Below are 25,713 nucleotides of genomic sequence, written 5' to 3' on the forward strand. Positions count from 1 at the left end.
TGAGAACATATAACTATGACACAGTAGCTTAATCACTGGGATTCTAATAATTATATATTATCTATCTCCTTTTAAAGATTTCAATGAAGCAGGGTTTTGCCTTATGTTTAAGTAATAGTGGAATTCATATCTAAGGACTGTGATAATTTGGGTCCAGAGACATAGAAATAATCTTGCATTAACCATTTTCCTACTAACAAATAAGTGGAAAGATATTTTCATCTTTTCCCCCAGATGACTTTGAAAATTAAACTCATAAATAAAGTGAGGTGGAAAAAAAAAAGATAATATTTTCTACAAAATCCCAAAACAACTCATGTAGAATATGTGATTGAACTTTCTGCTTACTGTAATGGAGAGATTAATGAAATCATTTCTCATTACTAATACATGTCAATCCTTTAATACATTCAACTTTTCCGTAATGTGCTTCTCTTTGACTCAACTGACCTTGTAGCAAATGTCCTCTGCATCCCTTTTCCTGAATACCAATTATGGATTTAGTAATGTTATTGCAATCTTTCCTCATTTTCGAATGATAAAATGAAAACTATCCCTTTCTAATAGAACATGGATTCTGAAACAAATACCATTCATAAACTTCTCTGTAAATGGTTAGATATAATTGTATTTTCCTAACAGGTCTATGAATTTTTTTCCCAACTGAAATTAAATTCTTAATAATGCTGTACTTGTAAAGCATGCAATACCACCAACAATGTCTCTGGTCAAAGAGGGTAGGGGTTAGGCTGCATTTAGAGAGATAAAAGAACTGAAATCAATATAATTGAATGTATACGTTTTTTTAAAATTCCACTAATAATTATTTTCTCATATTTCACAATTTAGTATCACAATTATCTAATTAAACAATTGTATATGACTTTTTTTTAAACTATTGAGTCTTGTCTTTTTAAAAAAGAACAGAGTTAGGAAAAAGAATGAAGACACCATGTGGCCTAATTTACCAATAGTCAAAAAATACACGACTATTTGCATAAGTACTGAGAGAGAGCTGTGCTCCTACATATTATAGAGTCTACATATTATACTCTGCATGCTATAAATAGTAGTAAATTACTCTTCCAGATTAAGACCCATTCTTTCCGATGTATTTTAATATCTTAATTCTTCAGCTACGAAGATTTTAAATACATTTTGATTCATCCTCTCGGACTCCTAATCCTTTTCTTAGTGAATCAGATTTTCTCTGATATTTATTCTGTCATCTGTGTATGTCATTTGCCACCAAAATATTGATGGATTTCTCTACCTTATCCTCATGTAATTACAAATTAGTTTATGTGGCCTCAGAATAAAATCTCTACACTGAAGGATATTCTGCATAAATTCTAATACATGGAAGGATTTTTTTAAGAAGGATTTTTTAAAAAGTAATTCTATAGGTTTACTAGTTCCATGGTAAATTACTTTCAAAATGTACTAATTTGAACATGTTGACAAAGTTGATTTAAGGAAATGCAGCTTTTAAACTTATTATACATATATAGCATTTCTACTTTTATTGACCCTTATAGATACAATTTCTGACATTAAATATTTCCATGTGCCTCTAAGGATGTGGTTCAAAAGTATCTTTCAGTTGTTATCTCTTTTATCCATCCTGTCTCTCCTTACATGAGAAAAAATAAGGCCCTGAAAGGAGAATTAAGAAATCTTCTGATTCTTGCGTATTTGCCTTGGGAAAATGAGATCCTCTCAGATAAATGTCTGCCTTATTCCTTGGGCTCTCCAGGGAAGAAGTCTTCAGTCAGTAACCTATTTCTGACAAAAAGTTCCCTGTGTCAAAATGACAAGTCTTCTATTTCCATTTAGATATTCTAAGGTTCTAGCTCTTAAAAAATTATTCTGGTTGAGTTCATAGGATCATGATAACAATGCTAATTTCAAATAACATTTTGGCTGGTGGTTTCTTAATTCTTTCTGAAATTTGGAAAATTACAGTCAACTTCTGATTCCTCAGTTTACAAATTACCTGATTATTTCAAAATACATGGAACTTAATGTATATATCAATGAGTGAATTTGGTCACTTCTAAAAATACAGGCTACTTTCTTTTTGTTAATATAGTTCTTAGAGTTATCACCCCTGTTCATTTTACATTCTTAAATATGCTATTATAAATACATTAGTTACATTCTTTAGACTTATGATGATCACAAATCACTAATATGTGTATTTTTAAACTTTTTGTGAACCAGTAAAGCTAGTAATAAGTATGTATTTTGCCTAATGAAAGAACATCCAAGACTTTAAATATGTATGTACCTAAATATACATATATAAAAATTTCTGAAGATGTTCATAAGTCAGACATCTTATAAAGAAATGATCAATAATCATCTCATGAGACAGAATTTATACAGAAGACATAAACACTCACATATATAGGTGTATACACACACACACACACACACACACACACACACACACACAGAGAAAACAGCCAGTGATAAGATATTTCAACAGCTGTGACCATAGTTATCAGCTTCAAAGTAGTCCTGAGTGACACCTATCAAGGTAGACACAATTGGGCTTGAATTAATACTTTGAACTACATAGCCTCCATACACTTTTGACAGGCATGGTGTATGTTTTAGAATAGCATAGCGCAACATGATTTTTTGTGCTTAATGCAGCTCATCAACAAACTAAATATTAAACATTGCTATAGTCCTCCTTACATTTTTAACACCCTACATATACATAACTCAAGACTGACTCATTGTTGATAATAGGAAAGCCTTAAAAAATTAAACTATCATTTCTGATGTGATTTTGTAAGATTAATAATAGAGTAGAATAAATATAATATATGTTGGAATGTTCAATTGCTCACAGGTGGCTTGAACAACGTCTGTATACTTCCAACTTTATGTTACATTCCAGTCGTAAACCCATATTTAGATATGGTCTCTGGTTGTGGACTTACCAAACCAAGTCTGAAACAAATAATTATTCATTTTTCCTATTTTTTTATTTCTTTATTTATTAATTCAGGTCACTCACATTAAACCATTTGCTATATATCCTTGCAATAAAAATAAAATGAATGATCATAAAAGTTTATACACATTTGCATTATAAATTTTATATAAATTTGATAATATTATATACAATACATATATATACAGTTACTTTATAATTGATTTTAAAACATAGTTTTGAATTTTCTCTTTTTTCCAAATGAAGTCTTTTAGAATCTATTAAATATTTGTCTAATAGCTATCATGCAACACTTATATGCTGTCTGTATGACAGAGAAATAGAAATAGAGACTGTGGACAATAAAAACAAAAAAGTTTTTTTTTAATTTTTAGTAAAGGCAGATTGTTATTTATTACTAAAAATCCCTATAAATAAACAATTTAGTTTTTTTTTTTTTAATTAGGACTTGATGAAAAATGTAAGCATGAAGTTGTTTTGTTGTTCTTATTGTTACTAAGCATAGCAACAGGGATGTAGGAAAGGAATGGTACATACAATTGCCAAAAAAAAAAAAAAATTTTGATCTTGAACATGGAATTTACCTAGTGGTAAAGTCATAAAAAAAATCTGAACAATAAATTGATGTCTTGAATACTACATTGATGAATTTGAGTTTTTATACGGATTTCCTTAGATCTCAAATGTTTTTCACTGATCAGTTTTTGCACATTTTACTGGTAGCAAAGCTTGGAGAAAGGAGAAAGGAGAATAAGAAAGGAGAACCTCCAGAAAAGGAAACATCCTCTTCAATGATGAAAGATCCTTGGTGAATCTGATTTCCTTCCTTTCACAGAAAGGGTCATATATCATTTATAATTTTTCAACTTATATTTGTCTTTCATTTTCAAACCAAGATACACTTAAAGCATTAATAGAAATGCAACTAAGAGGCTGTCAAAACTTAAACAACCTATTGATTTTTTTTTTCTATAGTAGATGAGCCTTTCATGGTGTTTTAGAACTTCTTGCAAGTGAAGGAAATTGAAGAGACTGGCTTTTTATAAAAATATAACGTAGATTGTCCCAGTGCTAAGAGCTAAATAAAGTACAGTTTCTTAGTATTACTCACCAAAGAAGGAAGAAATCTTTGAAGTATTAGTCATAAAAATACTTGGAATTGGGGGAAAATAGACATATTGTGGTGCCTCAGTTCCTAGGAAGTATAATAGGATTACAATAATGGAAGATTTCATTTTGGTATTTTACTTTTCACTTTATCTATGTAAAATCAGAAAATGAATGAAGAATTGATGCATTATTGATAAGTCCATTTTTCCATCCCTTCTTTTATCTATGTACAAAGTAGATAATACTTCTTAACTGTTGACCTCTTTTAATTAATCTACTTGCCTCTTTCTTGAAAAAAGTATCTTTTCATGTATATTGAATTTCTTTTTCTACATTTGGCTCATTATTCTGTAGACACAACTAAGGTCAAATCAGCCTTATATTAAATTTTCAAAAAAATACATAAAATAAAATAGTTTTCTATAATTCAGTTTTCCTACCATGACTATAGTAATCCATAAATGCAAGCATAATTGTCCATAATACAAAAAGATTAATTAAACTATAAAATCTAAGGAAGTTTAATAGTACTAAACAAGAAGTAGCAGAGCTTCAATTATTTGTATACATTGAAAAAAGCATATTCAGGACTAAACCCAAATATTGATCACATTTCCTAAAAATTATTTTTAAAAACTTAAAATTTGTATTTAGTCCTTCTGACTTCACAGTAAAGCAAAATATCTCAGGCCAATACTTAGAAATAATCTAATTGTTTCTAATAGAATAATAATATGATAAGTTTATTACAAAAAACTATCAAATGTTTTTATAAAAATTTAAGCACCAACAGAGTAGATTTTATAATTATAATCTATAACTGATGATGTGCCTGACCTTCAACTCAAAAATTGTGAAGGGCTAGTTCCCCACAGAAAGGCTGAGAATTTTCTTGAATTAGTGTAAGAGTATGCTATAAAAAATTGCCCATAGTGGAGCATTCCTGCTAAAGCATTTACCTTAATGTAGAGATACAATTAGTAAGACTTTTTATAAAGCTTGTGAATATGCATAGTACCTATTTTTTGGATGATATACTCTCAATTTTTTACTCAAATTTTATTCTACATTATAGGATTATTTTTCTCAATTACTATCCACCCTCCCCTTACACTCCCCCTCCCCCACTTCTTCATCACTTGTTAAAGCTTTCAAATAAAGACTCATTCAGATTTATTAAATGTAAGAATTTCAAGATATCATTTCTAAATGAAATTTCAGCTAAGGGTATGGCTCACAGACGAATCAGCATCCCTTCATAAAAATCTCTTAATGGGGGCACCTGGGTTGCTCATTGGGTTAAGCCTCTACTACAGGGTCCTGGGATCAAGCCCCCCATCGGGCTCTCTGCTCAGCGGGAAAGCCTGCTTCCACCTCTCTCTCTGCCTGCCTCTTTGCCTACTTGTGATCTCTTTCTCTCTCTGTCAAATAAATAAATAAAATATTTTTTTAAATCTCTTAATGGGATTATCACTCTAAATCCCTCCTTTCCAGTTGATATTTCCTGGTCATCTAAATGTTTTCATTTGATCTTTTCTCTTCATCACTGTTCATTCCCCATGACATCCTGGCTGAGACCATTAGTGGCTCTTCATTGTCAAACATCATTACACGTCTGCTGAGTCTATCCTATTTTCTAGAGCACTTGCACTATGCATTGCTCCTCAAAAATATCTTCTATATGAATTTAATCTTCTGTTTTCTCTTGTCATGGTCTGAATGCTCCTTTTAATCACTTTAATTTTCTAGTTTTTTTTTTAACTGATCCTCTTAAATCATGAAGTTTTCTTAAGTTCATTTCTTGTCTTATTTTTTCCCCCACACCATATCTGTCTTCAACTTGATGAATTTGTCAGGTTTTACACTTTCTGATTCTGTGTATATTATTAGATATTGCCAATTATATATCTTGCCTTTATTAATCTCCTCAGTTATATTTTTACCGAGTTGGTTATCTTCACCTGGTGGCCCATCAGACAAAGGATGAAACATGGGGTGCCTGGGTGGCTCAGTGGGTTAAGCCTCTGCCTTCAGCTCAGGTCATGATCCCAGGGTCCTGGGATTGAGCCCTGCATCGGGCTCTCTGCTCAGCGGGGAGCCTGCTTCCTCCTCCCTCTCTGCCTACTTGTGATCTCTCTCTCTGTCAAATAAATAAATAAAATCTTTAAAAAAAAAAGGATGAAACATTATCTCCATTATTTACATACTTATTATTTTCCTTCTCCCTTCTCTGGTTATAGGGGGAGTTTATATACTAGATTTCAATATCTCTGAATTCTGAGTACATGTCAACAAAATGGCCATTTCAAAACATCCCGAAATATTTTCTCAGTCTCCAGAAATTGAATCAGTAATCTATATTTGTTCTACCCTTTCTTTGTTCTAAGAATGTTAAGTTCAGTGAAAGCTCTTACTTTCTCATAGATGGAAATCAAGTTATATCTCATCATCTTTGCCTTGTGGTGGTCTGGAAATTGGCAAAATGCAAATCACACTGCAATGTGAAAATTACCTTTTATAATGTCTGCTTTAATTTTAGAAAATGCATCTACAAGAGGGTTTACTTTTAAAGGAGTATTTTATTTCTCTGAAAAAAAACATAGGAACACAACTTGGAATGGGAAAGATTAGAAATGGGAGGTAGGATGTATTCTGAGTAGGAAATGTTCCAAATAGCAGATTCACTGTAACTACATACGGATGATAGATTTTGGAAGCATTAAAGATGTTCTGAATAATGATTACTTTATATTACATAAATGTTTTTAGTTGTTTGTTAGAAACCTCAGATTAAGTATCTGCTTTGATTGAATTTTGCTAAATAATAGTGAGGGATAAAATGAGTCCAAATTTTGGCTCAAACAGAATAAAGAGAGCTGAATCAGCATGGAGAGATAGAGATGATGTGGCCAATGGTGACTAAAGAGAAGCCGGGAATTTGCGTCAACAGAAGAGGTTTAAAAAAAAAAAAATACATGATATGTGAAAATAATCCTTCAGAATGCTCAGAATTTTTCGAAAGTTCTGGACTTACTGCATGCAAAGAGGACATGGAATTGAGTTATTTTATTTGAATGTTAATGAAAACATCACATGAAATTCTACCAGTTAAATGCACTATCTTACCATATCTCATTTCTTAACAACTTCTCCCTAATTGTTGAAGGTGGAGGTTTAACCTTTTCTTTCTGTGCCACTGTCTAGTTTTAGTAACTTATCTCTAACTAGAGCTAACACATTGTTATTTAGTTAGTTTACCTGTCTTCAGAGTGTCTCATATATTCTGCACATTGCCAGAAGACACCATTCTGATCTTTTTATTCCTATGATTAAATGTTTTCAAATCTAAATGCCATTGCATGAAATGTGAATTCTTTCATAGTCTAATTCTTTCAAAAGTCTAATGGACTGTTTAATGTTTTCCATAAACTCAGCCCCCAATACACATACACATGCACACATACATTCATACCTATACCCATAAATGCATACCCTTTACTTCATCCATATTGACCTGATGTCATTTGTGAATATGTATTTTTTAAAGATTTTATTTCTTTATCTGAGAGAGAAAAAGAGTGAGAGAGCATGTGCATGTGCCCGAGGGGGAGGGGCAGAGGGAGAAAGAAAAGCAGACCCCTCACTGAAAAGGGAGCCTGATGGGGGACTCAGTCCCAGGACCTTGAGATTATGACCTGAGCAGAAAGCAGACGCTTAACCAACTGAGCCACCCAGGTGCCCCATGTTTGTGAGTATATTATTCCTCTTTGTTCTCTCTCTGGCTTTGCACATGGCAACTTCTCTGTCAGAAATAAATCCTATTCTGATTTCCTCCTCTTGCTCTATCCAGTAAGGCTAGACTGAATATCGTCTTTGCTCATCTTTCCATATCTTGGAGGCAGATTTAGCCAAACATTCTAATATACTTCTTCAATTCTATACGTTATCATGTATTTCATGCTATATTCATTATACCTGCCTTTTCATCTAAGTGTATACTTCTTGGAAGGCAGAGGCCATGCCTTACTAGTGGCTACACCATCGTAGTCAAGTAAATAGTGGATTTCTAATAAATATCAGTTGCAAAAATAATTTATTAAGTGAATAAATTTATGTGTAAAACCATAACTTCTCTATAACTTCATAATCAGAAAGACTTCTATTGTCTCTTCTTGTAAAGGAGACCTTAGTATAGTTTCTCTTTTATAAACTATAGAGGACTTCCCTACATGACATTATATTTGCCTGAATTCCCACATGTGAATGAAAGAATAAGCTGCTTGAATTTAAAACACCAAGATAATTAGCATTTCATTTGCCCAGAGAGGAAATAAAGGTCCTAGTTCATTCACTGCAACACTGATTTGGCACTCTTCTTGTCTCAGGAGTTAATAACAGAAGGGCACAGATTATTAAACAAAGTGCTCTCTACCCCGTTTCTCCAATTCTTTAGCATTTATTTCCACATTAATTCTAAAATATGGTTTCTTTCTCAAAAATCGAGTGAAGCTTCTGCCTTGATAAATTGTGTATGTCAGAATTCTTAATTGGAAAAAAACAGCACACTAGCTAGTTCAAAAAATTATTTTTAAAGGATGTTAATTAGGTTGAGGAATATCTAGGGAGATAGCAAGTTGGGCTTTTGGGCTCTTGGGGCTCCACAGCCAGATTCAGTGCCCAGAGTTCACCAGAAGACTATTCTGTGAAGGCCACAGTGACCCACTACTGGGCATAGACACTGCTTCCAAATACTGGGGCTGGGCTGGACACCATTGCTTCATCTCTCCTATTTCTAAAGACCAAAGCCTGCCTTCTAATCTTACGACAAATGGATTCTGAGTACTACGCACCTCCTCACTTGCTTACCTTCAAATTTAAGTGTTAAGAAGGCTAATCTGTATGCTGGAGCCTACATCATGTCCCTGACCCCTAGCTGCAGGCCAGACTGTATATACTAATTTTCATTGGCTACTGTGAAAGGAAAACAAAAAACAAGTTCAATGGCTTAACAACCAAATTTATTGTTTCATAGTTATGGAGGTGAGCAGTCCAAAATGTGTTTTTGTAGAGACCTGTTTAAGGACACTTTAAAGAAAAATCTATTTCCCTGCCTTTTCCACCTTATAGAGGCTACTTTTATTTTTTCACTTATGGTCCTCTATTTCCATATTCAAAAACAGCTGGTTGGGCCTGAATCCTAATATTGCTATCTCTCTGGTCCCTTTTCCTATTTTTTCCATGTTTAAAAGCCCTTGGGGGTTATACTAGGTCCACATGGAAAATCCAGACTAACATCAGTATTTTAAGGTCAGCTGGTTAGCAATCTGAATCCCATCTGCAATTACTTTAATTACTTTTGTTGTGTATTCTAACATTTTCACATGTTCTGAGGATTAGAATTTTAGTATCTTTGGCCAGCCATTTTTCTGCTTACCACAGTTCACCCTTTGGTCACCATAGAGTCATGTCCTTCACACATAAAATATACATTTATTATATTCCAAAGCAATTTTGGGATGATATAGGATTAACAGTTATCAGCATTCCTGTTTGAAAAGGGAGAAAATGAAAGGCAAATGGAATCACAAGTCCAAAACAATTTCAAAATCGAGTTGGGCAAAATATGTTTAGTTTCAAAGCCTGGAAATACTCCTCTTTGTTTCTTAACTCTGTCCTCTGAATCATTCTTTCTTTTTGATCGATGGTAGAATGTGCTTGCAGCTGAATAATTTCATTTAGCCTGTTTCTTGCATGCAGAATTTTGGAAGTCCAACAATCTTCTTTTATTTTGTCCTCTTTCAGTTCTCTTTAATGTAATCTGACTGTATATCTTGTACAATATTCCTAAGAACTTTGTGATTCTCTCTAGTACGTTATATTTCTTTTATTACATAACACTGTACGTAACTCTCTATGTATGTGTACATGTATGTGTGTATGCATGAATATATACATGCTAATAGGCAAGAGTGTCCACTAGCAGTCATTCCTAGATAATTTCACCTCTGATTTTGATTCTGCTATGATGACTGATGGGCTTTGAGTCACATACTTAATCTTTCCAATGACTGAGCCATACATTCATTGTTTTTCCTCTTCTTGAAAGTAAGTCTCTTAATTTTAGCCAGCATTGTAATCGAGATAGGCTGAGAACATCCAAATCACAGTCCTGGTTCCCTTTTGTTTAAAAGTTCTTCAATTTATCCATTCATCTCAACTTGTATTACAAAAAGCAAGAAGAACCAGGTCATAACCTCAACACATTTTGGGGGAATTTCTTGAACTAAATACTCAGTTTCAACATGAGTTCTGCCTTCCCCATAACTAAAGGCACAGTTCTACCAACCTTTCTGTCCCCATAATCATGATCTTTTTGCCTTCAGTTTCCAGTAACACATTCCTCATTCCTTTCTGTGCCCTGAAGACCACCTTTAACTTTCATAGTTCTACTAACAATCTGGTCACATTTATATAGGTATTTGTCAAGGTTATTTAGGCTTTATTTACCATACTTCTGACTTCCTCTGAGTACTCAGTAGCAGAAACATTAAGATTGATATTTCCCTAATAAGCTCTTACAGACAATTTAGACCCCTTTTATTATGCTCTTCAAAATTCTACCAACCTCTGCTCATCTCAGCACATTCAGAAAAACCACTTGAGTAAATTCAACAGCCTTTCAAAAAATCAGCTACAGATCGAAGGAAACATAATATAATAAAAGATATATATTTCAAGTTCACGCCTAACAACATACTCAATGGTAAAAAACTAGCTTTTCCTGTAAGATCAAGAAGAAGACAAGTATATCCATTCTACTACTTTTATTGAACATACTACTGGAAGTTCAAGCCAGAGAAAGTAGGCAAGAAAAAAATAAAATGCACAGACTACAAAGGAATAAATAAAACTCTCTCCATGTGCAGATCACATATTGTGTATAGAAAACCCCAAAGACTCCAATAAATAAATATAAAACTATTGAAACTAAATACATGAATTCAATACAATTGCACGATACAAAATCAAAACACAAAAGTTAGTTTCATTTTCTATATACTAATAATGAAAAGTCAGAAAAAGAAATTAAGAAAATAGTCTCATTTAAAATAGCATAAAAAACAACAAAATAATTAGGAATAAATTTGATCAGGGAGGTGAAAGATCTGTAAACTGAAAACTATAATACTTAGATGGGAGAAGTTGAAGAAGACACAAATAAATGGAAAGATATTCCATGCTTATAGATTGGAAAAATTAATCTTGTTAATATTACTGTATTATTCAGTGCCATCCAAAGATTCAGTGCAATCCCTATCAAAATTCAAATGGTGTTTTCACAGAAGAATAAAACCGATACTAAAATTTGTATGGAGCTGCACACGACCCTGAACGGCCAGAAAGTCCTGAGAAAGAAAAACAAAGCTGGAGACAATAAAAGTTCTGATTTCAAACTATATTACAAAGCTATAGTAATCAAAAAAGTAGAGTATTAACATTAAAACAGACACACAGTTCAATAGAACAGAATACAGACTCCAGAAATAAATCCACTCATATATGTTCAATTAATTTCCAACAAGCTAGTCAAGAATATAAAAGGGGAATATAAAATGGGGAAAATGAAGAGAATGTCTATAAATGTTGTTAGCAAAACCAGAGAGCCACATATAAAAGAATGAAACTGGACTCCTGTCTTACACCATATACAAAAATCAACTTAAAGTAGATCAAAAACTTGAACTTAAAATTGGAAACCATAAAACTTCTGACGGAAAAGATACATCCAAATTGAAAGTGAAGGTATGGTTAGAACCATCTTTCATGCCAATGGGCCTCAAAAGAAAGCTGGGGAAGCAATTCTCCTATCAGATAAATTAGGTTTTAGGCTAAAGACTGTAGTCAGAGATACAGAAGGACACTACATCATTCTTAAAGGATTTATCCAACAAGAAGATCTAAAAATTGTAAATATCTATGCTCCCAACATGGAAGCAGCCAACTACGTAAGCCAACTGTTAATCAAAATAAAGAGTCATATTGATATGAATACATTAATTGTAGGGGATCTTAACATGGCACTCTCAGTAATAGATCATCGAAACAGAAAATCAAAAAAGAAAATCAAAAAAAGAGATTTGAATGACACATTGGACCAGATGGACCTCATAGATATATACAGAACATTCCACCCTAAAACAACAGAATACTCATTTTTCTCAAGCTCACATGGAAGTTTCTTCAAATAGACCACATACAGGGTCACAAAGCAGGGCTGAATCGATAACAAAAGATTGAGATTATTCCCTGCATATTACCAATGCTTTGAAACTGGAAGTCAGCCACAAGAAAAAGTTTGGAAGGAATTCAAACACTTGGAAGCTAAAGACCATCCTGTACAAGAATATTTGGGTCAACCAGGAAATCAGAGAACTTAATTCATGGAAACCAATGAGAATGAAGACACATGGGTCCAAAACCTATGAGATATGGCAAAGGCGGTCCTAAGGAGAAAATACATAGCCATCCAAGCCTCACTCAAAAAAATTGAATAATCCCAAATGCACCAGCTCTCTTTACACCCTAAAGAACAGGAAAATCAACAACAAATTAAGTCAACCCCACACACAAGAATGGAAATTATAAAGATTAGAGCAGAGATCAATGAGTTAAAAACTAGAGATACAGTAGAACACATCAACAAAACTAGAAGCTGGTTCTTGGAAAGAATTAATAAGATCTATAAAGAACTGGACAGACTAATCCAAAAGAAAAGAGAGATGACCCAAATTAATAAAATTATGAATGAAAGGGGAGAGATCATGACTAACACCTAGGAAATAGAAATAACCATCAGAAATTATTATCAACAGTTATATGCCAATAAGTTAAGCAACCTAGAAGAACCGGATACATTCCTGGAAACCTATAAACTTCTAAGACTCAAACAGGAAGAAACTGACAGCCTGGATAGACCAATATCTAGTAATGAGATTGAAGCAGTGATAAAAACCTCCCAAAAAACAAGAGCCCAGGAACTGATGGACTCCCTCAACACACTCAAAGAAGAAATAGTACCTATTCTCCTGAGGCTGTTCCAAGAAATAGAAACAGAAGGAAAACTTCCAGACTCTTTCTAAGCCAGAATTACCCTAATCCCCAAGCCAGGCAAAGACCCTATCAAAAAGGAGAATTTCAACCCAATATCCTTGATGAATTCGGATGCCAAGATTCTCAACATGATCCCAGCTAATAGGATCTAACAGTACATTAAAAAGATTATCCACCATGACCAGGCAGGATTTATCCCTAGGATGCAAGGGTGGTGCAACATTCGCAAATCAATCAATGGGATAGAACAAATCAATAAGAGAAGAGAGAAGAATCACATAGTCCTCTCAATTGTTGCAGAAAAAGCATTTGACAAGATACAGCATCCGTTCCTGATTAATTCAGAGTATAGGGATAGAGGGAACACTCCTCAACTTCATGAAATCTGTGTATGAAAAACCCACAGCAAATATCATTCTCAATGGGGAAAGGCTGACAGCTTTCCCTTTATGATCAGGAAAACAACGAGAATGTCCACTCACATCACTGTTGTTCAATATAGTACTAGAAGTCCTAGCAGCAGGAATCAGAAAACAAAAAGAAATAAGTTACTCAGTTGGCAAAGAAAAAGTAAAACTCTCTTCGCAGATGACATGATACTTCATATGGAAAATCCAAAAAACTCCACCCCCAAAACTACTAGTACTTATACAGCAATTCAGTAATGTGGCAGGATCCAAAATCAGTGCACAGAAATCAGTTGCTTTCTTATACACAATGAAAATGTAGAAAGGGAAATTAGAGAATTGGTTCCATTTACTGCAGCACCAAGAACCATAAGATACCTGGAAACAAACCTAACCAAAAAGGTAAAGGATCTGTACTCAAGGAACTACAGAACACTCCGGAAAGAAATTGAAAAAGACATAAAAAGATGGAAAAGCCTTCCATGCTCATGGATCAGTAGAATAAACATTGTTAAAATGTCTATACTGCCTAGAGCAGTCTATACTTTCAATGCCATCCCAATCAAAGTTCCATTGGTATTTTTCAAAGAGCTGGAACAAACAATCCTAAAATTTGTATGGAACCAGAAAAGACCCTGAATTGCTAAGGAAATGTTGAAAAAGAAAAACAAAAGTAGTGGCATCATGTTGCCTGATTTCAAGCTGTATTACAAAGCTGTAATCACCAAGACAGCATGATACTAGCACAAAAACAGATACATAGACCAGTGGAACAGAATAGAGAGCCCAGATATGGACCCTCAACTATGTGGTCAAATAATCTTCGACAAAGCAGGAAAAATATCCAGTGAAAAAAAGACAGTCTCTTCAATAAATGATGCTGGGAAAATTGGACAGCTATGAATAGAAAATGAAACTCAACCATTGTCTTACACCATACACAAAAATAAACTTGAAATGGATGAAAGACCTCAATGTGAGACAGGAATCCCTCAAAATCCTAGAGGAGAGCATAGGCAGAACCTCTTTGACACTGGCCACAGCAACTTCTTTCAAGACCTATCTCCAAAGGCAAAGGATATAAAAGTGCAAATGAACTTTTGGAACTTCATCAAGATAGAATCTTATGCGCAAAAAAGGAAACAGTAAACAAAACAAAGTAACAACCCCCAGGATGGGAGAAGATAATTGCAAATGACACTACAAAGTGCTGTTATCCAAGATCTGTAAAAACCTCTCAAACTCAATACCCAAAAAACAAATAATCAAGTCAAAAAATGGACAGAAGACATAAACAGACACTTGTCCAAAGAAGACATACAAATGGCTAACAGACACATGAAAAAACGTTCATCATCATTAGCCATCAGCGAAATTCAAATCAAAACCACATTAAGATACCACCTCACACCAGTTAGAATGACAAAAATTAATAAGACAAGAAACAACAATTGTTGGAGAGGATGTGGAGAAGGGGGAACCCTCTTACACTGCTGAAGGGAATTCAAGTTGGTGCAGCCACTTTGGAAAATAGTGTGGAAGTTCCTCAAAAAATTAAAAATAGAGCTACCCTATGACCCAGGAATTGCATTATTGGGTATTTGCCCCCAAGATATAGATGTAGTGAAAAGAAGGGTCATATGCACCCCAATGTTCATAGCAGCAATGTCCATGATAGCCAAACTGTGGAAAGAGTTGAGATGCCCTTCAACAGATGAATGGATAAAAAAGATGTGGTCAATATATACAGTGGAATATTACTCAACCATCAGAAAGGATGAATACTGAACTTTTGCATCAGCATGGATGGGACTGGAGGAAATTATGCTGAGTGAAATATGTCAAGCAGTGAAAGTCAATTATCATATGGTTTCACTTACTTGTGGAACATAAGGAATAGCATGGAGGATATTAGGAGCAGGAAGGGAAAAATGAAGGGGAGGATTTGGAGGGGAAGACGAACCATGAGAAACTGTGGACTCCTAGAAACAAACTGAGGGTTTTGGAGGGGAGGGGAGTGGGTTGGCCTGGTGATGGGTATTGAGGAGGGCACAGATTGCATGGAACACTGGGTCTTATATGTAAACAATGGATCTTTGAACAGTATATCAAAAATTAATGACTTACTGTATGGTGACTAACACAACATAATAAGAAATAATAATAAAAAGAAAACACAGGGACTTTAAACATAAAGTACTTGATTTTTTTAGATTTGAGATAAAAAGCAAAGGCAACAAAAGCAAATAATAAACAAGTGGATCCATTGTGCACTGTTGGTGTGAATCTTAATTGGGGCAGCCATGGTGGAAAACAGCATCCAGGAACCTCATTCTGGATATATATCCAAAGGAAATAAAAAACAGGATCTTGAAAAGATATCTGCATGTTTATGTTCTTTGTAGCATTATTGACAAAAGCCAATGTTTGGAAACAACCTAAATGTTTATCAAAGAATGAATGAAGCTTTTATATACCCAAAAAGGCTAACTTAGGTTTACGTTGCTAAGAATGGCAGATCTAGAAATCCAAAGGCCACATACCTTAGAAATCAATTCTCAGGAATAAAAAGCTTCTCTGGAACTCCTTGTTAAAAGAATTTAGCCTCAACTGGAGTGCTATTTGTATGGAGGATAATTATTTTTAATTTTTTAATTTTTTAATGGTAGTAATAGTTGGGCAATTATCCTAAGAGGGATTCTCCTCCCCCCACCTTGGAGAGCCCAATAAAAGTATCTGTTTTTTTCTACAGCTCTACTCTGAAGTAAATTCCTAGACTCAGAGTGGTTTATGAGAGAGTACTCTTCCAATTGTTTATGCCTAGGTGCCCTAAGACAGACAATCTATGAGGAAACTTAGTGCTTTTCTTAAATGGGGGCAGTATTGCTGCATAACAAAGTACTGCAAAACTTAAATAAGAATAGAGACATAGTGCAAAGAATTGGTTTGCAAGGTTGTGAGGGTTGGCAGGGCAAGTCCAAAATCTAAAGGATACTTCAGGATACAAGCTTAAACTCTAGAGTACAAGTTTAAGTAGCTGTTCACGGTTAAAATTTCCTTCTTCAACTAAGCCTCAAGTCTGCTTTCAGACCTTACAGATTGAAAAAAGCCACACAAATTGTCTAGGCTCTTCTTTCTTACTTAGAGTCAACGAACTCTGGAATTTAATTACATCTACAAAATACCTCTACAGCAACACCTGGATTAGTGTTTGCGTATCCAGGGACAATAGCATACTTGAGTTGACACGCCAAAAAGGCAATCACCCTGGGCAAGTACATTTTCTGATTTCTCTCTTGGGTATCCACGGCTCATAAGAGAAGATTCTCAAGCACAGAGAATGTGCACAAAAGGTGCCAGGTGGCTAGAATACATGACAAATGACCTCTCCACAAATTCACAATTCATATGATTTCCCCCCCCAAGTTTCCTTTGAAGCTGTTAATGACATCTTTCCCTAGCTGGTGATCCTTTCTTGTTTTTTTTTTTTTTTTTTTTTTTTTTTTTTTTTTTTTTTTTTTTTTTTTACTTTTTACACCAGTATTATGTTCATATTTCTTTTATTTTTTGGTTTTACTTAGTTCTCATGTTCTTTTCTTTTTGTTACTCTTTAGTCTTAATCCCTTTCTCCTCCTATCAGTGTGTATTCAAAAATGATATCTCTCCATAGACACTTGTTTCCTAGGATGGTGTATTTCTTTCTCTTTCCTTTTTCTTTCTTTCTTTTTTTCCTTTTTTCATTTTTCTTTTTCCTCTTCTTCTTCTTTTTTTTTTTTTTTTAGTTGCCCTCTGCCACACATCAGGAGTCCCTAAGTCCATTTTTATCATGGACTGTAAAGAGTCCATGTGGTGTTGAATTTTATAACTTTAGAATCTAGAGTCAAATATCATACAAATGACCTCTGCCTATCATGATGGAAATGGTCACAGTAGATGACACACTAATAGCTAGGAGCCTGCCAACTAAAATTAGGTTTAACTTGAGAAGAAGCAAGTGTGAGTCAAAGCAGAACAAAAAATATTTGATCTTATCTTATTCTTCAATCCAAGCATGTTCATCATTGAAAAAGAGCTTGGGATCAATGTAACACTTTTAAAATAATTACATCTTTCTTCAAAGATAAAATACTATTATTTGTGAACATTGTCAAAGTATATCTATATTAGATACGTCCATATAAGTTTCTTTATAGTGCATAAATGAATCTACATTGAATATTTTTTTGTTAAGCAGCTTATGTATGTTCAGCTTTGTTATTCACAAGGTCAAAGGTAATATGGTTTCCTTTATGCTTTTTTCAAACTAAGGTATGTGTAATTTTTAATATCTATTCCAATGGTGAACTTTGGAGAAATAGATAAAAAATTACTATTCTCTGGAAAGGCAGAATATAAAATGAATAAAAATTACTTAGATGAACTGCTTCTACTATGGAATCTAATGAGAATCTGCTAGTGAATCTTAAATTGTATTTTATGAAGCTTGAGCTTCCTAACTTCAGAGATAAGAAATTATATTTGGAGAATTTGAAGTATGTTTTCCAAATCTCCAAGCAGAATTCCAGTTCTGGTGTGAACATGCAGGTAATATAGAATATAGTTAAGAACAATAGCTGCAGCCAACAACAAATTCTCAGCCTACATTTTCAAGAAAACTAGGATCAGGAAGAAAAAACAAAAATCCACAGCCAATGAATTGTGTTCAAATGTTCCTAAAAGCAGAGGTCCTCAGCAAGCCACGGGGTAGATAAATCCATGGGAATTTTCCAGGAAGAGAGCAAGGATCTATACAGGAGGCCTAGAAATGGGAAACTCAGAAATTGCTAGAGATGAGGTAATACCTCACCCAATGAGACCCAAAATATTTAATCACACATAATGTTCAGCTCCACTGCTATGAGATTAATGCAGTGACTGAGATGAGACTACACAGTGACTGGATGGGAGTCCAGAGCCTGAACATCCCGTTCAAATCCCGTCTGGTATATTTGGTTTCTGGAGTTATGTGATAACAACTCTCTGGTCTGCTTTAAATATCAATGGAGAAAATTCCAGATTACTTATTATTTCATATATATATATGTGTGTGTGTTTATATACATATATATATTTTTTTTCATTCTCTGGCTCTCAGAACTGTCCTAAAAGAAATCTTACACTAATAGTCCAAACAAAAAGGAAATATTTAACTCAGGAAGCTTGGACAGCTACTCTGAATTAATCCTATTATTGCTGCCCAGGAATCTACTAATAACAGTCCATGAAAATTCATTGACTACAAATGTGACTAGCAAAACAAAACAAAACAAATAAAAACAAATCCCACCTCTAAATATCAATGCATTAAGAAAAAGGATGAACAAGCTTAACTGTTGTGTTACATTATTCGTAAAAAGTGTAGTGTATATTACAACACCAACTAAAAATATATTTAAGAAAGTGTTTACTGTTTTAAAGAAAGGAGTAAGAAAACAGAAAGTGCCAAAGTATAGGAATACAGAGAAGAGATGGTCTATAAGACCAGCATGTGAAATTGGAGCTATCAAAAAGCTGGGAAATATATGAAAGTAAAAGACATAACTATCATAAATGAAGACAAAGTACATCAAAAATACATTGATACAAACTATAACTCAATCAAAAGCTTGATGTCCAAGTGATGTTCTAGATGTACTTGAAAAAAAACACGAATAAATTCCTGTATAACCTTAGAGCAGGAAGTCCTTCCCTGTGAGTTATAGTCCAGAAGCCAAAAAGAATAGATTAATAAATCAAAAACATTTGCAAAGATACTCTAAGCAAAAGCAAAATACAAATGAGCAGTAATGGCACAGGTGCTGTATGAGGGAATGACCCTGCTTGCAGGTACTTGAAGGCAGAAAAAAGAGGGGGTACATCAGATCTGCTGCTGTCATCCTAAGAAAGGGAGGAGCAACTTAGAATTGAGTGGTTTTTTGGGGAAGAGACAGAATGTGGTGTGTGACCTGAGAGCACACCCCACAGCAAGGTGGGAAGCTGAATGTTCATCACAGGCTTGGAGGAAGCCCATGGCAAAGACACTAGCAAGATATGGTTCATTGTTTCTCACATCCCAGAAGCAAAATATTAGTAGGTAAGTTCATAACTGCACCTACATAAAAAGACTAAACTTTAAGTACTGTGAGATATGTTTCAGGGCCAACACAGATTCAAGTTCTATAACAAGGAGTGTCCAAATTCCTATATCCCAAAATATATTAACATTTAAAATGATTCTTAAACAATAGAGGAAAAAAAGCTCAATAACTCTGTAAGAGGCGGCTAAAGATATACATAAAGAGTTAAGAGAAAAAAGACATGTAAGTGCATCTTAAGCACATGAAAAGATGCTCAACCTGGCTTCTAATCAAAAAATGAAAAAAAAAATGGGAGTTGTTTTTTTTTTTTAATCAGATTTATACAAATCTAAACACATAACATCACGTCCTTGATTGGGGCCTAAGAAAATAATTTCTTTCATTCACTACTAACAAAGATACAAAATACTACCACATTGGAGAGATATTTGTCAGTGTATTGCAAATTTACTATCTGACCTAACAACCCCACTTCTAAGAGTCTATGCAAAGTGAGGGCACAAGGCTATTCACGCAGCAATACCTGTAATAGCAATGGATCTGAAAGGATTCAATGTCCATCAGAGGGCATCTGATGGGGTAAATTATAGTACGTCCACAAAATGGAGTGACCTTTTCTTGTCTCAGAAGTAAAATTTACAAAGATGAACTTGGTGAGGCAGGAATTGAGGAGCTGTGACCACTGTAATGATTATTTATGAATGAGTGAAACCTGTCTTAGCATCCACTTTGCGTATGTGTGTGTGTATATATATTTATATTTTTATATATATAAAGAATATATAATTACAATCATATATATATATGATTATAATTACACACTGACATCTTAAACTTCTCCAAACTGACATCTTAAACTTCTCCAAACTGAATAAGGCATTAAATCCAGAGATTGGTTCTATAAGTGATTTTTGGAGGTTGCTTTTGGATTTTGGTTAAAAGATGTCTCCACAAACGAAAAATAAATAAATAAATAAATAAATAATGTATCCACAAATAAATCCACAAATAAATTTATAGAATTTAGGAATTATACAACATAGCATTGAGAATACCATGAATTGGGAAATCACTTTTTACAGAAAGCTAAAGAAAAGTGAGGACCTTTCTTTATTCTTTCTAGTAAGCCTGTGGAAGATGTCTGATTCAATCCTAAACTTTAAACTCCTAAGCAATTGCCTTTCCATTACATACAAAAAGATACCCGTTTTTTTGACAAAATATTAACTATAAATAAATTTAATCATTTCTCTGAGCATTTTATTTAAAATAACTACATACAGCTTCTGTTTATATAAAATAACAGAAAACTGCTAGCAAAGATATATTTTATTAATAAATCTCCATAGATATAATTTTGTTATACATATAAATTTAGTCACTTGGTATGTTTTAAGTTAAAGTGGTTTAATGTATATGTCACTGGACAGCCACATGCAGAGGAATGAAACTGCACCACACACAAAAATATACTCAAAATGGATGAAATACCTAAATGTGAGACAGGAATCCATCAAAATCCTTGAGGCAACTTTAGCCGCTGCAACTTCTTGCTAGACACATCTCCAAAGGCAAGGGAAACAGGGGCAAAAATGACCTATTGGGACTTCATTAAGATAAAAAGCTTTTGCACAGCAAAGGAAACAGTCAACAAAACCAAAATCCAACTGACAGAATGGGAGAAGACATTTGCAAATGACCTGTCATATAAAGGGCTAATATCCAAAATTTATAAAGAACTTATCAAACTCAACTCCCAAAGAACAAATAATTGTTCAAGAAATGGACAGAAGACATGAACAGACATTTCTTCAAAAAAGACATCCAAATGACGAACAGACATAGGAAAAAGTACTCAACATCACTCAGCATCTGAAAAATACAAATCAAAACCAGACTGAAATAGAATCTCACACCAGTCAGAATGGCTAAAATTAACAAATCAGGAAACAACAGATATTGAAGAGGATGCGGAAAAAGGGGAATCCTCCTACACTGTTGGTGGGAATGCAAGCTGGTGCAACCATTTTGGAAAACAGTATGGAGGTTCCTCCAAATGTTGAAGATAGAGCTACTCTATGACCCAGCAATAGCACTACTGGGTGTTTACCCCAAAGATACAGATATGGTGATCCGAAGGGACAGCTGCACCCCAATTTTTATAGCAGCAATGTCCGTAATAGCCAAACTATGTAAAGAGCCTAGATGTCCATCAACAAATGAATGGATAAAGAAGATGGATAGTATGCAACCATCAAAAAGAACAAACTCTTGCCATTTGCAATGACATGGCTGGAACTACAGGGTATTATATTAAGCAAAATAAATCAATTAGAGAAAGACAATTATAATATGATTTCACTGATATGTGGAATTTAAGAAACAAGAAAGAGAATCAAGGGGAAGAGGGAGGAAAAAAGAAACCAAGATGAAAACAAAGAAGGAGACAAACAATAAGAGACTCTTCATCATAGGAAACAAACATAAGAAACAAAAAAAGGACTGCTGGAGGGGATGAGGTGGAGAGATGTGGTAACTGAGTGATAGACGTTGGGGAGGGTATTTGTTGTAATGAGCACTGGATATTATATAAGACTGATGAATCACAGACCTGTACCCTGAAACATTTTATGTTAGTTAATTGAATTTAAATCAATCAATAAATAAATAAATAAATAAGGGGCAAGTAGGAGACTCTGTTTCAACTGCTTCCTTAAAGTGAGCTAAGTATCTACCAGTACACTCTGAACAACCATGAAATTAGTCTGAGAGATAAGATTATACACTTCTGGATCTCTACAGGGGCAGAAGACATCACTGGACAGGGTTTGCTTTCCTTGGATTGTGGTTGATATATTCAGCTATACATCACCTCAACCACCTCTCACCAAAAGGACTAGGAGGAGGAGCACCCACCAGAGGAAGAATTTAGAGGTTGTGCCTTCTCCATCAGAACTATTAGATATGGACATAAACAATATGTCAGGAAGGGAATTCAAGGTAACAATTATCCAGGGAGTGGCTAGGTTAGAGAAAACCATTAGTGACAACATAGAATCTCTAAGGGCAGAAGTGAGAGCCGCCTAGGCACAAGTTAAAAATGCTATCAATGAGATCCAATCTAATCTAAATACTCTAACAACCAGGGTAACCAAGGCAGAAAATAGAATTAGTGATCTAGAGGACAAACTGATAGAAAAGAAGGAACTGGAGAAGGCCTGGAAAAAACATCTTAGAAGCCATGAAAATAGAATTAAGAAAAAATGACATCATGAAATGTCCCAACATCACAATTATTGGGATCCCTGAAGGGGTGGAAAAAGAGAGAAGACTAGAAGATATAGCTGAACAAATTCTGGATGAAAATTTCCCCAATCCAGGGAATGGAACAAGTGTTCCTGTCCTAGAGCCAGAAAAGTCATCCCCCAAGTTCAAAGACCTCCAGACAACTCATTATGAAATTCACAAATCATAATTTTAGACAAGAGGTCCTAAGGGGAGAGATTCCTTATGTAGAGAGGAAGGTCCATCAGAAACCTGGCAAGCCAGAAACAGCTGGCAAGACATATTCAGGACACTAAATGAGAAGAGCATGCAGCCAAGAATACTTTATCCAGCAAGACTGACATTCAAAATGGATGGAGAGATAAAGAGCTTCTAGGACCAGCAAGGGTTAAAAGAGTATGTGACCACCAAGTGGGCACTATAAATTAACAAGACAGTAAACAGCAAGTGTTGGAGAGGATGTGGAGAAAGGGGAACCCTCTTACACTGTTGGTGGGAATGAAAGTTGGTACAGCCACTTTGGAAAACAGTGTGGAGATTCCTTAAGAAATTAAAAATAGGGGCGCCTGGGTGGCTCAGTGGATTAAGCCGCTGCCTTCGGCTCAGGTCATGATCTCAGGGTCCTGGGATCGAGTCCCGCATCGGGCTCTCTGCTCAGCAGGGAGCTTGCTACTCTCTCTCTCTCTCTGGCTGCCTCTCTGTCTACTTGTGATTTCTCTCTGTCAAAATAAATAAATCTTTAAAAAAAAAAAAAAAGAAATTAAAAATAGAGCTACCCTATAACCCTGCAGTTGCACTACTGGGTATTTACTCCAAAGATACAGATGTAGTGAAAAGAAGAGCCATCTGTACCCTAACGTTAATAGCAGAAATGACCATAATCACCAAACAGTGGAAAGAATCAAGATGCCCTTCAACAGACGAATGGATAAACAAGATATGGTCCATATATACAATGGAGTATTATGCTTCCATCAGAAAGGATGAATACCCAACTTTTGCATCAACATGGATGGGACTGGAGGAGATTATGCTGAGTGAAATAAATCAAGCAGAGAGAGTCAATTATCATATGGTTTCACTTACTTGTGGAGCATAAGGAATATCATGGAGGACATCAGGAGAAGGAAAGGAAAAGTGAATTGGGGGAAATCAGAGAGAGAGATGAACCATGTGGACTATGCACTCTGAAAAACGACTGAGGGTTTTGGAGGGGAGGTTGGAGGGGGATAGGTGAGCCTGGTGGTGGGTATTAAGGATGGCATGTATTGTATGGAGCACTGGGTGTGGTGCATAAGATTATAAACTCTGACCTTCTTTTTGTCTTTTTAATGGTTAGTTTCTTAAACTGTAAATATTATGCATGCTAGACTGATAATAAATAAATAAATAAAATGAAAAATGAAAAAGTTTAATGTACATGTCATATTATATCTATGGTAGGTTATTATTCATGATTCACATTCTCTTTCCTTGTAAGAGACCTGAAGGACACATTCCTCCTGGGGGTGGTAATTAGCAATTACTTCAGGAGATAGGGTATGATTTCTGATTCTACTAACTTTAGAGTGACCGCATTACCAGTTTTGGCCAGTGTGAGTACACATGGTTATACAACATCCACAGACACTCTTAAGTATTATCTTATCTTCCAGTTTACTGCAGAATATTCATGTACTACACAGGTGCTACTCCTTTTCCTGTGTTCTGAAATAAAGAGATATGCCGGTCATACCCCAAATGGAGCAAAACAGCAGCCTGAACCAATTAGCCTGAAGCCCAGGAACTGCAGCCAACCCACAGTTATATACTGCGTGAGTGATAATTACATACTCATTTTAAGCCACTGTAATCGAAGGATTCTTCAACATTATAGCAAGGCTTAGTAGTATTATAATTGTATTCCATTAAAGAAACTCATTAAATACTCTTTACCATTTTTTTAGGATTTTATTTATTTATATGAGAAGGGGCGAAGGGCAGGGGGAGGGGAAGGAGAAGGAGCAGAGGGAGAGGTAGACTCTCCACTGAGCTCAGTGAGGAGCCAGTTGGGGGCTAGATCCCAGGACCCTGAGATCATGACCTGAGCCCAAGTTATACCCTTAACTGACTGAGCCACCCAGACACCGCAGCTCTACCATTCTTTAAATGATTTTGCTTGAGTCTCATTTTCTCATAATAAGAAGCATATGCCTATTCTAATGCATAGTGTTGTCCATTTCTCTTAAATTTTGAATACATATTCTATGCATTCAGTACATATATATTGGTTAATTTCTGATATTACTGCATTTTCTGCTTGAAGTTTTCTACTTTTTTACAATTCTATTGCAAAATAAAATAACGATCTTAATAAAAGTTTGTATACTGGAAAAAATAAGGTGGTTGTATTAAATAATGAATAAAATTTCAGCTACCTAACAAATTCAGCTAAATATACCTTACCACCCTGCAAGTCTTGAGCTGACCAAATGTATTACCCTTTCTAGAGAAACATTGAGTCAGTTAGAATGTTGGTCTCATGTGGATTTATGCAAGAACAGAATCATGAAAGTGAATATACATTCAAACTCTGCCCAAAGAGAAAGAACTCTGTAGCTGATGGATGCTTAGTATTACATTCAGTAGTTTAGACCATGTTTGTTGTGGAATTGATTACATTATGCCATTTTAGTTCAAAACCATTGAACATTTAATTGATCTAGGCTATTTGCCA

The sequence above is a fragment of the Mustela nigripes genome, chromosome 15 (genome assembly GCF_022355385.1).
Source record: "Mustela nigripes isolate SB6536 chromosome 15, MUSNIG.SB6536, whole genome shotgun sequence".
Classification (NCBI taxonomy): Eukaryota; Metazoa; Chordata; class Mammalia; order Carnivora; family Mustelidae; genus Mustela; species Mustela nigripes.